At 44.1% G+C, this 16,977-nt stretch overlaps 1 long non-coding RNA gene across 1 annotated transcript; it reads right to left on the bottom strand.

Moving 5' to 3' along the window:
- Nucleotides 1-8,646: 8,646 nt before the first annotated feature.
- Nucleotides 8,647-14,910, bottom strand: LOC126234322 (uncharacterized). The gene is made up of 3 exons (XR_007544711.1): nucleotides 14,806-14,910; nucleotides 9,783-9,816; nucleotides 8,647-8,795 (listed from the first exon to the last, which is right to left on the bottom strand). It is a non-coding gene; the product is annotated as an uncharacterized LOC126234322 (long non-coding RNA).
- Between the last annotated feature and the right edge of the window lie 2,067 nt (nucleotides 14,911-16,977).

Below are 16,977 nucleotides of genomic sequence, written 5' to 3'. Positions count from 1 at the left end.
GCCAGACAGCATTGTGGCGGAGGTGGTGCAATTCTTAGCCCCTCAGCTGGTAACACCACTCACGCAATTATGCAATGAATGTCTTGTTGTTGTTGTCGTCTTCAGTCCTGAGACTGGTTTGAGGCAGCTCTCCATGCTACTCTATCCTGTGCACGCTTCTTCATCTCCCAGTACCTTCTGCAGCCTACACCCTTCTGAATCTGCTTAGTGTATTCATCTCTTGGTCTCCCTCTACGATTTTTACCCTCCAGGCTGCCCTCCAGTACTAAATTGGTGATCCCTTGATGCCTTAGAACATGTTCTACCAACCGATCCCTTCTTCTGGTCAAGTTGTGCCACAAACTCCTCCCCAATTCTGTTCAATACCTCCTCATTAGTTACGTGATCTACCCATCTAATCTTCAGCATTCTTCTGTACCACCACATTTCAAAAGCTTCTATTCTCTTCTTGTCCAAGCTATTTATTGTCCATGTTTCACTTCCATATATGGCTACACTCCATACAAATACTTTCAGAAACGACTTCCTGACACTTAAATCTATACTCGATGTTAACAAATTTCTCTTCTTCAGAAATGCTTTTCTTGCCATGCCAGTCTACATTTTATATCCTCTCTACTTCGACCATCATCAGTTATTTTGCTCCCCAAATAGCAAAACTCCTTTCCTATTTAAGTGTCTCATTTCCTAATCTAATTCCCTCAGCATCACCCGACTTAATTCGACTACATACCATTATCCTCGTTTTGCTTTTGTTGATGTTCATCTCATATCCTCCTTTCAAGACACTGTCCATTCCATTCAACTGCTCTTCCAAGTCCTTTGCTGTCTCTGACAGAATTACAATGTCATCGGCGAACCTCAAAGTTTTTATTTCTTCTCCATGGATTTTAATACCTACTCCGAATTTTTCTTTTATTTCCTTTACTGCTTGCTCAATATACAGATTGAATAACATCGGGGAGAGGCTACAACCCTGTCTCACTCCCTTCCCGACCGCTGCTTCCCTTTCATGCCCCTCGACTCTTATAACGGCCATCTGCTTTCTGTACAAATGGTAAATAGCCTTTCGCTCCCTGTATTTTACCCCTGCCACCTTCATAATTTGAAAGAGAGTATTCCAGTCAACATTGTCAAAAGCTTTCTCTAAGTCTAGAAATGCTAGAAACGTAGGTTTGCCTTTCCTTAATCTATTTTCTAAGATAAGTCGTAAGCTCAGTATTGCCTCACGTGTTCCAATATTTCTACGGAATGTCTTAGACAGCAAAAATTCCCTAAGATCTGAAAAGTTGCAAATGTTGTAATCATTAAAAAAGGTACTGATAAAGACCCGGTTGAAACTAAATAATACAGACTGATCTGCTTGTTCGACTTGTTTGCAAAATTACTAGAGAAACTGTTGGCTGACAGAATGACTGCGCATCGAGTGCTGTGCAGGATGAGTGGCTGGCGGTTCGGCTTTAGGCCTGGGCGGTCGGCATCTGATGCGATCGCGCAGGCGGCCGGGGTCTGTGACTCAGACCCGTGAAGTGGGGATTTTTGATTTGAGAGGTTTGTAACGCAGTTCGAGAAGCGTATGTTTCGCCCCAAGTCCCGTCTTCAGGAGCGTGGCCGACAGACTGAGCCCGCTCCGGGCCTGCGCCACGGCGGGACGCTTTGCTTCGCCAACCGGCGGAGCGCCCGCAGCCGGCGCCCCCGCCGTTCCGCTATTCTGGGCTGGCTGGCTGCGCAGCCTTGTATACAGGTGATCATTGCCAGGCCCAGATGGGTGGTGTCAGTGGCGCTTATAGCGAAGCCTCAGTCAGATGGCGACCACGAAGGGTAGCTTTACTGGGGACCTGAAAAAAAAGTATCTACCAGCGACGATAGTAAAAATCATAGCACCAACATCAGTAAAAGTGATTGGAGTGAACTTTATGACCGAAGCTAGCTTCTTGGTTGTACGTAAATAAAGAAATGTTATGTGCACCAACGATTGTGAAAAATTCATTTGGAGAAAGGTATAGGTGAAGTCAAAAACTTTGTACTATACAGGGTGAGTCACGAAGATATGCGCCGGCCGCAGTGGTCGAGCGGTTCTAGGCGCCACAGTCTGGAACCGCGCGACCGCTACGGTCGCAGATTCGAATCCTGTCTCGGGCATGGATGTGTGTGATGTCCTTAGGTTAGTTAGGGGACTGATGACCTCAGCAGGTAAGTCCCATAGTGCTCAGAGCCATTTCAACCATTTTGAACAAAGATATGCAAATATTTTAATATGTTATTCTACAAGTAAAACTAAAGAAAAAAGTTCAGATAAACATCGGTCCGCAAATGTTTAGTTACGGAGTTACGGCTAATAAAAGATTTTGGTTGAAATTTAGCAACTTCGCTAATATGAAGCCATCGCAAAACTGTACGAGGTTAAGCTAAAGCACGATTTCCATTTATTTTGTTATTATTGATCTGGTGAATCCAACAAAACATGTCCCAGACGTGTATCTGCAGTAGTTTTCCAGAACATCCAAGTTTTCCAGAAAATGTAGTCCATCAACAAAGGAGGTGGCTTACAAAACACTCGTTCGACCTATACTTGGGTATTGCTCATCAGCGTGGGATTCGTACCAGGTCGGGTTGACAGATGGGATAGAGAAGATCCAAAGAAGAGCGGCGCGTTTCGTCACAGGGTTATTTGGCAAACGTGATAGCGTTACGGAGAGCCCGCATCTCGTGGTCGTGCGGTAGCGTTCTCGCTTCCCACGCCCGGGTTCCCGGGTTCGATTCCCGGCGGGGTCAGGGATTTTCTCTGCCCCGTGATGGCTGGGTGTTGTGTGCTGTCCTTAGGTTAGTTAGGTTTAAGTAGTTCTAAGTTCTAGGGGACTTATAACCACAGCAGTTGAGTCCCATAGTGCTCAGAGCCATTTGAACCATTTCGTTACGAAGATGTTTAGCAAACTCAAGTGGCAGACTCTGCAAGAGAGGCGCTCTGCATCGCGGTGTAGCTTGCTCGCCAGGTTTCGAGAGGGTGCGTTTCTGGATGAGGTATCGAATATATTGCTACCCCATACTTATACCTCCCGAGGAGATCAAGAATGTAAAACTAGAGAGATTCGAGCGCGCACGGAGGCTTTCCCGCAGTCGTTCTTCCCGCGAACCATACGCGACTGGAATAGGAAATAGAGGTAATGACAGTGGCACGTAAAGTGCCCTACGCCACACACCGTTGGGTGACTTGCGGAGTATAAATGTAGATGTAGATGTAGAAGCAAAGAAAGATTTCGTAAAAATTTTAATCTATTAACCACATTGCCCAATTCGTTTTTTAAATTCCAGAGAATTGCACTAAGTTTTCAACAGGAGTTATAGAAAATTTAATTTCGAAAAAGTTATTGTAATAACGTTAACGGAAATGCATGAATGTGTCAGATAACCCGCTTTTATTAATACCATAGCACACGTGAATTTATGTTAAACCGGAAAAAACAAAGCTCACTGTTAAGGAAGTTGTACAGTGTACATACAATACAGAAAACTAAGTCGTTTCAAGGTTAGGAGACGACTGAAAGAACTCACTAACGGTTGCCAACGATATAAACGTTTCTACATTCTTAATGGAAAGTAAACAAATTGACTTTTACAATAATCTTCGCTTCTCTCCATGTTCTGGAAAACTACTGCAGATACACGTCTTGGACATATTTTATTAAATTTACCAGAACAATAACAACAAAATAAATGGAAATCGTGCTTTAATTTAACCTCGTACAGTTTTGCGATGGCTTCATATTAGTGGAGTTGCTAAAATTCAGGCATAATCTTTTATTAGCCGTTAACTCCGTAACCAAACATTTGCGTCCCTATGTTTATATGAACTTTTTTCTTTAGTTTTTACTTGTAGAATAACATATTAAAATATTTGCATATCTTCGTGACTCACCCTGGATATTATCTTCATGACTGTATACAGATAAATGAATGTCAAGTCGTGTGAAGACCTTGCTGTTTGATACAACTTCGGCGCCTTGTGTCTGAGTCTCAAAACTTACTCAGTCACCGGGATTCACAATTGGCCTCAGCAAATTTACAGAAGGAATCTAAATTGGTTATCGAGAACTGGACCTGGAGTTTCTGTTAAATTACAAGAATACACGTTGAGTATGAGTATGGAACTGCCATTATCTCTAATTTCAAGAATCCAGTATGGTACGAAATCCAGTCCGTTTAAATGTGGAGTCGACCAGAATGCTGCCTGGTAAAAAAAGGTGAAGCACGCAGAACACATGATCGGATGTGAGTGAAATTTGGTACTCATTCTCACCGTCAGTGGGCATGTAGAGCTGCAGTTCTCTGTGACAGGTAGAATGTCCAGCAGCATTAAGGTTGTTCGTGTTTAAGATTGTTACCAGGCGTAGTATGGTGCTTAATGATCACTGTAGAAAACACAGCACTCATATGATGTATCATTATCAGCACCTACCTGTTTGAAACGGGGCTGATTGTCGGTTTCCACTTGGCCAGCAAGTCGAATTGTCCAGTATACTGGTTTATGTATAATCAGATATGAGAGTGCCCCGATGGTGGACTGCGTGTGAACTTGAGGCCAGTCATACTAGTCGACAAAGTTCTGGTAGCTCAGGACCGACCACTACAAGAGTGGACCGCCGTGTAGCGCACCAAGCACAACGCAACCCCTTCACATCTGCGTCTTGCATCCAAGAGGAAGACGTAATGTACTCCTTGCAACATTCTGTGTCATTCCGCATCTCTGATCGGAGACAGGCAGCAGCCGGACTAGGGAATTACCTGCCACACGTAGGCTGCCGTTAACAACACAGCACAAACGGCTGTGTTTGCAGTGATCATGTGACTGGGAAGCAGAGACTGCTGATCAACAGTTTCGCACTGTGTTCAGCGAACAATCGTGATTCTGCCCTGCCCAGAATGACTATCGTCAGCGAATATGGTAGCATCCTGGGAAAAATTCTGTTATTCGATGTTTTTGTGAGGCAACAGCAGCGTTACTCCTGTTGTCAAACTGTGGGGAACCATCAAGTGTGACTGCAGGTCATGGCTGGTAATGATTGATGGAACTGCTGCCACAACAGTAAGTCACGGACATCCGGCGTCCTTTTGTGTTACGTCTTATGTCATATTACAGCAGGGACATTTTTCAATTTGAGAATGAGCATCTACACATGGCATGTGTGTTTATGAACTGTCTGAATGACACTCAGCCAACAGCCTGTGACGATGACACCGATCGCCTTCAAACGGCAATCGATGCTAACGTTATACCACTGCGAGGAAGTTTTGAAAAGTTGACAATGGGATAACCTTATCATACGTGCTCGCGGAGCAAGCTGTGAGCAGCAAGGCGCGAGCACGGAGCAGCGCGAGCACGCTACCCCCACTACCGGACCAGAGCGGAGAGTGGGGAGAGTCACGTGGGGCACACAACAGCTGCCGCCAGTCAATGTAAATCCGCGGCCACCTGCAGGGATATCACTCACGAATTATTACTGTGACAAATGAAACAAATAAAGGAGGATGTACACATGCCACATAATTTTATTAGCTTAGTGTATGCCTCTACATTCGCATTAATTTGTGAACTGTTTCACAATAAGAGGTGTCACTGAAGTGTGGGATGGTCGGTTAACTTGTACTTTTTGCCCTTTACAATTGCGTCTATGTTCGGAGTAATTGTTCTTGTGCATTTTAGGCGCAGCGTGCAGTTTAAATTTCGATCCGACAACGCGTTTCTCAAGCGCGTCTTGTTACAATTCATTGCAGAGAACAGTTGTTGACAAACATACGTGGAACCGAACATTGATATTATTGTAGTAGCCAGTTTGTGCAAACGAGGAAATCTATCCTGAGGGAAGTGTCTGTAGAATTCCAAAATGTTTTTCTCGTTCTGAAATTTGTCTCTGTATTCTCTGTCACACTGCAGGTCAATAATTTCTTGCTGCAGCTCAGGACGAATCTCTTAAATATTCGCTGAATATGGAGAGAACAGATCAAAATCACTGTCTAGTGCTGTCAGATCTTGAAAGCGCTGATCAATTAAACTATGTGAATAACGTTCACAGTCTTTGTGAACATCTTGCATGGATGATAATTTAGGAAAATGAGCTAGGTTTCCTGTTTCCAGCTGACTCACACAAAGTGTCAATTTCATTTTAAAATCTCGTATTCGATCTATAAAATGAGTAATTAGCAGATCTTTACCTTGTAGTAAAATGTTCAAAGCATTCAGATAGCTAGTTAAATCTGCTAAGAACGCGAGATCACATTCAAACGTGCGCGCGCATTTCCCCTCCCTCTCTACTCCGCGACCTTGCACCTGCTCGCGAGCACGTGCGTGAGCAGACGCGAGTACTCGCGCTCAAAACCGGCCAGTTGTTAACCCTAATGGAAACAGAACAATCAAACAGGGAATTTTTGAAAAGTTGACAATGAGATAACCTAATGGAAACAGAACAATCAAACAGGGATTGCCGGCCGCTGTGGCCGAGCGGTTCTAGGCGCTTCAGTCCGGAACCACGCGGCTGCTACGGTCGCAGGTTCGAATCCTGCCTCGGGCTTGGGTGTGTGTGATGTCGTTAGGTTAGTTAGCTTTACGTAGTTCTCAGTCTAGGGGACTGATGACCTCAGATGTTAAGTCATAACGCTTAGAGCCATTTCAACCATTTTTGAAGCCGAGATTCATTTCCGAAACTCTCCAGCAGAGCATAACCAACAGTAAACAGGTGAGTCAGGAACAGTCGTCCTCCCAGCACTAAAGCAAGTTGCAAAATTACACATTAAAACCTGTCGCCAGCCTAATTATCCATTTTTGTGCCAAGCCAAATGATAAAGCAGAAGGCAGTGCAACGGCTAACCTAACCTTCCTTAACACAGACACAGTAAATTGTTTTCTTATATCTTAACTTAATATTGCAGATAAATGTGTGATTAACAAACAAAAGACCAGTGAGATAGTAAAAGTAACACATTCCTCTCATCAACACGTACTTTAAATGAACTAGGCGTCAAAATTAAAATTATAAAACCAGTTACCGATACATATGAAACTAGTAGCAATACTGAACAGCGAAAAGCTTGAAATCATTCTGAATTTAAATCGGGGGATCTGCTAATGATCATAATCTATAACTTCACTGTTTAGTACAGAATCTCTATCCTGTGCATTAACCAACTTGCGTTAGGATAGATAACACAGTAATTAGTTCTTTCTTTACGCCGTGTCAAGCAACTAAACCGAATGCAAATCTCACTACACTGGCTCTGACGGAGCCTTTGCACTGCTTCGTTATCTAACTAGCCTAGCACATGAGGCCCCTTAAACTTTCATGGTTTGAAGAACCATGCTCATTAACAAAACTACACCAGTATGTATCAGAAATGGTAGCTATTCTTATCATTTTCACCTAAGTAAAGCACAACAAACTATCATTCTTCAAATAACTAATGTGCTTTCATAAGCAGTCTTTTGACCTACGCCGGCTGGGGTGGCCGAGCGGTTCTCGGCGCTACAGTCTCGAACCGCGCGACCGCTACGGTCGCAGGTTCGAATCCTGCTTCGGGCATGGATGTGTGTGATGTCCTTAGGTTAGTTAGGTTAAATAGTTCTAAGTTCTAGGGGACTGATGACCTCAGATGTTAAGTCCCATAGTGCTCAGAGCCATTTGAATCTTTTTTTTTTTTTTTTTTTGACCTACGCAAAAGTTATAATTGGCTGTTCAAATGACAACACAACGTTAAATTCAAGTTCAGCCACTTTCTTATAGTATTTAGGACGCTAGGGATTAAATTCACTGAGATGGGGTTCACGTCCGAGTTTGTGATTTGGGATAATCACGGGTATAAGATAGAGTTTTTAGTAACATCATGATTATTATTAGAATCAAGCGGATTCCTCAAATACCTGGTCCATTTACAGAGTGCCAAATACAAAACAATTTAGTGGAAGGCTGGTGGCGCAGTTTGCAATGGCTATTAACCTGGCGGCGATGCAGTCGTGGCAGCACTGTTGGCTTCACCCTGTTACATATCTTCTTCGCGTCGGAATTATATATACGGGGCCAAAAACCATGTCGTGATAATGGTACTGCCCTTAAGCTCTTCTAGTCTCAAAACCATGAATATGAGCTAAAATGATCATCTATTGCTAGCGAGGTGTTAACCACAGCACTGCTCAGCCTGGACTCCTTACCCGTCACAAAGGACGAGTCGCCACTTGCGCGCCAACCACACCTTTTCCACTCTGCCAGGCGACTTCCGTAGCTCCGGGGCTTCCCCACATCTTTTACATTCAACCCTATGTTCCCCAACTAAGGACTTAATCATTTACAGTACATTATGTAACAATCATTTCAATAGTTATTTAAATTCACAAGCCCATTTTAAACAACATCGTTCAAACGTTTCACGTAACTGTTTTGTATCCCGCCTGGAAGGCAGGGCGTGGGTCTGCTCCTGTAAACTGAAGGGTAGGGCGAATGTAGGAAGTGGGTAGGAGCTGGAAACGGTAAAAATGCTTCGGTACTGCAGTTAGGCTATAACTCTTTTACTTAACTTTGCGTACAGATGAGCACGTAGGTGCGAAACCGTTCATCCATCAAATCTAACAGCTACTAGTAGTTGCACAAGCTATCACTGAAGTAACACAGTCTGTAATTGCTAACCGCCTATGAAGTAGAAACAAATGGGCTGAGTCTGGAGCGGAGCTCGTAGATCTGCACAGCGCCGGCTAGAGGGCACTGTCGTCGGTGTCGGTGTCGGTGTCGTAGTGCCAACCTAAGAACTTGCACCTACGCCAAAGACCTTGTAAAAAATAACTAGACTCACTGATGGCGCTGCAGTCGCGGGATAATTTGAACCTTCGGCTGGACGCCATTATAGTGGTTGTAGTCTGATGTGTTGTGTAGTATTGTTGTTTATGAAGACCCTGATTCAACGTTGTATATTTGTTGGGGCGTAGATACAGTATTTGTTACTCGTAATTGTACTGTCTGTACGTTCCAATCAAAACAAGTACAATGGTGAAGAGTTGTGCAGCGATTAATTGTACAAATAAATTCGAGAAACGAACGAATATTACATTTCACAGGTATGTGGATATTTTAAGTTGTTTTGTATGCCAGTGCACTTGCTTAATAAATGTTTTTGTAACACGGTATTAAATTTGCAGGTTTCCTTTCTCAAAACCACAGCTGTTACAAAAATGGTTACACGCTGTCAGGAGGCTAGATTTCCGACCGACAGAATACCATTTTATATGTTCTGATCATTTTGAAGAAAGTTGGCTGATCGGTAGTGTTTTCATGGTCTAGGTTAGGTTGAAACTTGATAATTTGGTAGTGAGTTGCCAAAGCACTATGCCATATATAACGCACTTCTCGTCATAAAATCTAAAGCACAATATCTATTAATATAGTGGGCAAATCTTCGAGTATTTTGATGCATTTTGCGTACATCTATCGTAAATGAACTACGAAAAATGCTAGGGGACCAGTACATAACTTTAAGCTACGGCAGATTCCATGTAGTACGTAAGATAAATTCATAAACAGTGACTAGTTGTTATTTGTTCATAAATTAAAAAGTATATTGTAGTAACGTGTTTAAAAGAGGCATTATGTTTGTGACCTAACTCAAGGGAAGTCATTTTATAACCAAAAGCGATGTATAAACATTCGAACTCCGCGCGTCAGTTTACCACTCTAATGGCCGCCGGCCAGCTATTCAATTTGTCCGCTCTTCACAGTCGACCACTCGTGCGGTTGTGGGGGCCTGACCTACGCCGTGGCATCGTAGCTATCTATACCACAACTGAAACATGTAAACGTAGTCAAAGAATTTCCATGACAGATACAACATTATAAATAAGCAATGCTACAAATTGACATAGAAATAGCGATACAGATACAAAATAGGTCAAAAATAGGTGTCACAAGCCTTGCCACAGTGGCTAGTACTTGGATGGGCCGCCGTGAGGGTCTTCCGAGTGATGTTGGAAAGCGAGGTGCGTTCATCCCTTGTGAGTGGGCAATTAAGGAGCTATTTGATTGAGAAGTAGAGGCACCGGTCACGAAAACTGACACCATTAGGGAGAATGGTCTGCTGACGACATGCCCCTATATATCCGCAACCGGTGACGCCTAAGGGCTCAGGATGACACGGTGGCCGGTACTCTTTGGCTTTGAAGGCCTGTTCGGACGGTGTTTGTTTTTGATACTCCAGTGGCCAGCAAGAATTTCAAATCAGGCCCCGACAGAACGTATATGTGACCATATCAACTCCTACCAGTACCAGTATCCGGGATAACAAGTTCCAGATAGAAGAACCATGTTTCGGCGAAATTGTAATGTACATAGTAATTTTAATTTTGACGTGCCAGCGCATCGCTCATTTCATGTTTTATGTATGTGGAAATTTAATGGAAAGATTTTGTTTGCAGCGGGCACAAGATTTTTGTAATAACCTTTATGAAAATTTGAAGTGGTAACTTAGTTTTACCGAAACTGGTTATCCCCAGTAAAAAGTTTTTATCTAGATCTTGGCTAAGAAGTTCTTCTTCTTCTAGGTAATAACTACAGATCACCCCTTCGAGCTCAACATGAGTAAGGTAGTAAGTTAAAATGCTACTTCGATTAACTGACCCTTGGCTACTGTCAACTGGAATCACTGCTGACTGTAATTAAATCGAAGGAGGAGGGGGGGGGGGAGGAGAAAGGAAAGGGAAAATATTGTGATGTCAGCTGCATTGGGGCATTACGCAGAATCAGCGGCGACGAGTGAAAACGTGTGCGGACCAAAACCAAAATATCTCAGAAAATGTCACAAGAGTATGAAGAGGAAAATCATCTTTCCATTGCTTTGTTATGTAAGAAAACCAGTGTGGAACTAAGCTAAATAACGAATGTGGACGAAACTCCTCTGACATTTGATGTGCCGAGTAACAGAACTATAGAAAGAAGTGGACATTAGAAAATGCACTTACTGTTGTTCTTTCATGTTGTGCTGACGGTAATTAACTTAATCCAGTGATCAAGCGCAAAACAATGCCAAAACCTTCTGAAATACCCCCAGGTACTGTTGTTCACGTACATGCCAAGGTTCAAATGGCTCTGAGCGCTATGCGACTTAACTTCTGAGGTCATCAGTCGCCTTAGAACTAATTAAACCTAACTAACCTATGGACATCACACACATCCATGCCCGAGGCAGGATTCGAACCTGCGACCGTAGCGGTCGCTCGGCTCCACACGTGCATGACAAGGGTTGGATGGACGAGTCTGGTATGAAAGTATAGTTTAACAGAGTGTAGGAGAGAAGGAAAGAAGTTTTATTGAAGAAGAGTTCTCTTCTTGTGCTTGATCAGTGTAGTAATTACTTGAAAAATTCTGTGAAAGAGAAATCGAGACAGGAAAATAGAGAGAGCTTGCTGTTATTCCGGGAGGACTTATTCCACAATTGAAATCTCTTGATGTCTCGATAAATAGACCATTTAAACTACATATGAGAGTGCAATGGAATAGATGAATGACGGATGAAACCTAATATGAACTCACGCCGGAGGCAACTTTAAAATGGCCTACAATCAAACAAGCCAGTCAGTGGATAAAACAGTCGTGGCCTACAGTGAGAGAAGACATTATTGTTAAATGTTTCAAGAAATGCGGTATAAGTAACGCTCTCGATGGCAATGAAGACCATCTTTTATACGAAGAGGAGAACGATAACGACGAGTTGGAAGAAGAAGAAGAAAGTTCAGATGACGATTTTCAGGGATTTTAAAGATCAGTTAGGTTTTATAATCTAAAAACTTTTTTATCTGGCTTTATAGTCGAGTAATGAAAATGTTAAAAAAAAATTTTAAAAGAATGCTTAAAAATTAATTTGCTTCTTATATTCCGTTGCATCTTATAGACCGTAGAATACGGTCTATAAGACCGTCTATAAGACGGTCTATAAGACCAGGTACACACAATGTAGCACTGCGAAGAGTAGTTGTAAAATATCGCATGAAATCAGCGCAAGGAATGACTCGTGAGTTTCAGGTTGCTACCGCCAGTCCAGTTAGTACAAGCACTGTGCGTAGGGTGTTAAAAAGAATAGGGTACAATGATCGGACAAGCCCTCGCAAGTCACACAGTTGTGTAGTCAGTGGCATGTGATACTTGTTTTGATGTCAAGATGTACTCCACTGGACAAATGGCTCTGAGCACTAGGGACTTAACTGCTGAGGTCATCAGTCCCATAGAACTTAGAACTACTTAAACCCAACTAACCAACGGACATCACATACATCCCTGCCCGAGGCAGGATTCGAACCTGCAACCGTAGCGGTCGCGCGGTTCCAGACTGTAGCGCCTAGAACCGCTCGGCCACACCGGCCGGCACTTCACTGGACAGTGCATGACTGGAAATGAGTGACTGGGAGTGATGAATCACGCTGTACTATGGGACAATCCGATGGAAGGCTTTGGGTTTGGTAAATGTCTGGTGTGCCTTACCTATCATCGTGTGTAATGCCAACTGCAAAGTACAGAGAAGGTGGTGCTAAGGTGTGAGTGTTTGTGGTTAGAAAGTGGTCCCCTCAGCGCGCTTAAAAAAAGACCACAGTGCCCATCCATACTTTCTCTGGTTTCGCCTCTGGGGGCAGAATGAGCTGCTATTCCTCCACAGACAATCAGACACCACAGCAGAGGTCAAGCCGTCATAAAGGCGAAGGGTGGCGACACCTCATATTAATGCCCATTAATTGTATTTGTCAGGCGTTGCTGTGACGATGCTGGCCTAGTTTACAGTTTCCTTTGTCGGGTAATACGTACATTGCATGTCGGTCTGATGTTGTTCCTAGCTATGGATACGTGACAGAGGCTGGAACGTGTTTTACACTACTGGTCATTAAAATTGCTACACCAAAAAGAAATGCAGATAATAAACGGGTATTCATTGGACAAACGTATTATACTAGAACTGACATGTGATTACATTTTCACGCAATTTGGGTGCATAGATCCTGAGAAATCAGTACCCAGAACAACCACCTCTGGCCGGAATAACGGCCTTGATACGCCTGGGCATTGAGTGAAACAGAGCTTGGATGGCGTGTACAGATACAGCTGCCCATGCAGCTTCAACACGATACCACAGTTCATCAAGAGTAGTGACTGGCGTATTCTGAGGGCAGCAGTCGAACATTTTCTGTATCCAGAAAGGCCCACACAGGACCTGCAACATGCGGTCGTGCATTATCCTACTGAAATGTAGGGTTTCGCAGGGATCGAATGGAGGGTAGAGCCACGGGTCGTAACACAGCTGAAATGTAACTTCCACTGTTCAAAGTGCCGTCAATGCGAACAAGAGGTGACCGAGACGTGTAACCAATGGCACCCCATACCATCACGCTGGGTGATACGCCAGTATGACGATGGCGAATATACGCTTCCAGTGTGCGTTCACCGCGATGTCGCCAAACAAGGATGCGACCATCATGATGCTGTAAACAGAACCTGGATTCATCCGAAAAATGACGTTTTGCCATTCGTGCACCCAGGTTCGTCGTTGAGTACACCATCGCAGGCGCTCCTGTGTGTGATGCAGCGTCATGGTAACCGCAGCCATGGTCTCCGAGCTGATAGTCCACGCTGCTGCAAACGTCGTCGAACTGTTCGTGCAGATGGTTGTTGTCTTGCAGACGTCCCCATCTGTTGACTCAGGGACCGAGACGTGGCTGCACGATCCGTTACAGGCATGCGGATAAGATGCCTGTCATCGCGACTGCTAGTGATACGAGGCCATTGGGATCCAGCACGCCGTTCCGTATTACCCTCCTGAACCCACCGATTCCATATTCTGCTAACAGTGATTGGATCTCGACCAACGCGAGCAACAACGTCGCGATACGATAAACCGCAATCGCGACAGGCTACAATCCGACCTTTATCAAAGTCTGAAACGTGATGGTACGCATTTCTCCTCCTTACACGAGGCATAACAACAACGTTTCACCAGGCAACTCTGGTCAACTGCTGTTTGTGTATGAGAAATCGGATGGAAACTTTCCTCATGTCAGCACGTTGTAGGTGTCCCCACCGGCGCCAACCTTGTGTGAATGCTCTGAAAAGCTAATAATTTGCATATCACGGCATGCTGTCGGTTAAATTTCGCGTCTATAGCACGTCATCTTCGTGGTGTAGCAATTTTAATGGCCAGTAGTGTATTTTATTTTTTCTTGAGCATAGCTGCTCTAAATTCTGACCATTGTCTTCTCGCAACGTAATTTTGCGGTTTCTAAAAACTTCATTCTGATGAAGACACCCTTGTTAGGCGACGAAACCTAGGTCAATGTATCATACAATTATTTGCAACTGGCTGGCTGTGTGATTACTATGTTTGAAAACAGTTGCTGAGACACAGCCATGTTTAACACTGTAGTATTACGTGTCAGTTCATTACACGGTATGTCACACGGAGAATTATCCCACAACACATTGCGTTTGCAATTTCGGACTCAGACGTTTACAGGTCAAAGTGCAAAAAATTTTGCTCTTAGAGCCTGTATCACTCTCAAGGAAACACACTATACACATCTAGCCCCATCTACTATCTGCACTCTGCAGACGTCACATCTCAGATGGTGTGCTAAATAAACTGACTCATAATTGCAGACAAGACTGCTTTCATAGATTACGCAATGATATTTACGTGAAACCGTAGTACTAGACTCAGCACTGTAGTTATTAGTGGCCTCATTTTCACGTTTTACCATGATTTCTTCTGAATACGGATATCTCACGCGCTTTTTCTTACCTGCAGTGTGGATTACGTTTCTATGCAATGCAAGATGGAGGTCCGTTTCTCTAAGCGCGTTTCTATGCAATGCAAAATGGAGGTCCGTTTCTCTAAGCGGATCAAAGCTATTCCTATAAGACAAAAAAAAAAAAAAAGTATTTTTATTTCTGAGAGGCGTTCCCCACCGGATGTAGCAGCTCCATACTTATGCAGCCAGATCGCGATGTTTCTTAACTAGGCACTGGCTGCGTCTAGCAGGTGGCTGCAGCCAGCTCGGACCAGTACGCACCGGTGCTCCGCGCATGCGCACTAGGCGCCAGCTGCGAATAGCGCAGCCGCAGGGCAGCCTTCGGCAGAGCTACGTCACACGCTGAGGTGGCGGAGAGAGGCACGTGCCAAAAGTATATAGTTAAGTACCTTCATTCCTCATCTGTGTGCTCTACGACCTCTGAAAGTGCCGGCCGGGGTGGCCGAGCGGTTCTAGGCGCTACAGTCTGGAACCGCGCGACCGCTACGGTCGCAGGTTCGAATCGTGCCTCGGGCATGGATGTGTGTGATGTCCTTAGGTTAGTTACGTTTAAGTAGTTCTACGTTCTAGGGGCCTGATGACCTCAGAAGTTAAGTCCCATAGAGCTCAGAGCCATTTGAACCTCTGAAAGTGAACCTGTTCCCTATCATCTCTCTGTCGACACAAACACAGGACTTGCTCAAATTATCTTGGGATTCTAAACGTCACTTTTAAATGTGTGGAGGTTGATTGGAGAATGGACAGGACGCCGAGTGAAGGTGTGAGGTGGATGGGGACATACAAGTCAGAGGCGACTGAGAGGCATTAATACAATGAAAACATTATCTACTGTTGTTTTTGCTATGATTCTGTTTTTGTTAGGACATTCCAGGAAAGACGAAGCTGCACCGAATGCCATGCTCATAGACAACAGGAGTGGTTGGCAAAAGTTAAAATAAAGATTTCAAAAATCCACATCTTGAATTCAGTTAGATACATAGAGTGTCGAGGCTAGAGGTACTTCTAGGCGCGCAGTCGGGAACCGTGCGACTGCTACGGTCGCAGTTTCGAATCCTGCCTCGGGCATGGATGTGTGTGATGTCCTTAGGTTAGTTAGGTTTAAGTAGTTCTAAGTTCTAGGGGACTGATGACCACAGCAGTTGAGTCCCATAGTGCTCAGAGCCATTTGAGCTAGAGGTACACAAAAACATTTGTTTTTATTTCTGTACCTATTTACTTTATTTGCCCAACATCGCACACAGGAGCTCAGACATTTTTATGCATGTTGGTACAGCTCAATGTGGGCACCATTTGTTCTCGACACATGATCATAAGCATGATAGGTGTTACGGACTCTACTGCGGCGTAATCCGTTATCTCAAATCTACCAGATCTCAAACTTTTGTTCTGTAAAGTGTCCCTGAGAAACCCCACGGCGCGGAAATCCAGCGCAGTCAGGAAGCCAGACCGGGAGACCGAGGGGGTCAGGTGATGGGAGCCCCCTCCCGATCCAACGCTCAGGAAACGTGTCTCGAAGATACGTGGTAATATAGCGTCTTGGAGAGCGTCTCTATCGATTGCGTATTTACCCAACAACATAAAATGTCCAGTTCATTCTTTATAACGATTTGTTTGTGTATACTTCTAGCCCAGACACCCTGTAGAGTATCGTGTTTGTTTTTTTGTTTTTTGTTTTTTTGTGCAAAACGTTCAGCAGCTCTCAGAGTTCCTTTTTTCTGTTATGCCAGAATTCCGATGTGTGCCCCACATGTCGATCGTTGAACATCAAGATGATATTCAAGTTCTGCCCATGTGGAGGTCAGCACGGCAGTATCAACAGTTCTGATTAATTGATTCATCTGATGGAAAGGTCACTGTCTGGTGTTGTTTACAAGTGATCCTTTTAGCTTAATCCCACTAAAAGAAGTATAATGGCGCGACATCGGCAGAGCGTCGGGAAGGGGAAGGGGGGTGTCATGCGTTGGGGCATCATGGCCCATTCACCTTTCAGGAAGTGTGTCTCTCAACACATCCCTCATGTTCAAATGGTTCAAACGGCTCTGAGCACTATGTGACTTAAGTTCTGAGGTACTCAGTCCCCTAGAACTTACAACTACTTAAACCTAACTAACCTAAGGACATCACACACATCCATGCCCGAGGCAGGATTCGAACCTGTGACC

This window comes from Schistocerca nitens, chromosome 2, assembly GCF_023898315.1.
Source record: "Schistocerca nitens isolate TAMUIC-IGC-003100 chromosome 2, iqSchNite1.1, whole genome shotgun sequence".
Taxonomy (NCBI): Eukaryota; Metazoa; Arthropoda; class Insecta; order Orthoptera; family Acrididae; genus Schistocerca; species Schistocerca nitens.
The sequence above is the reverse complement of the archived record's forward strand: the minus strand, read 5'-3'. Positions and strand labels throughout refer to the sequence as shown.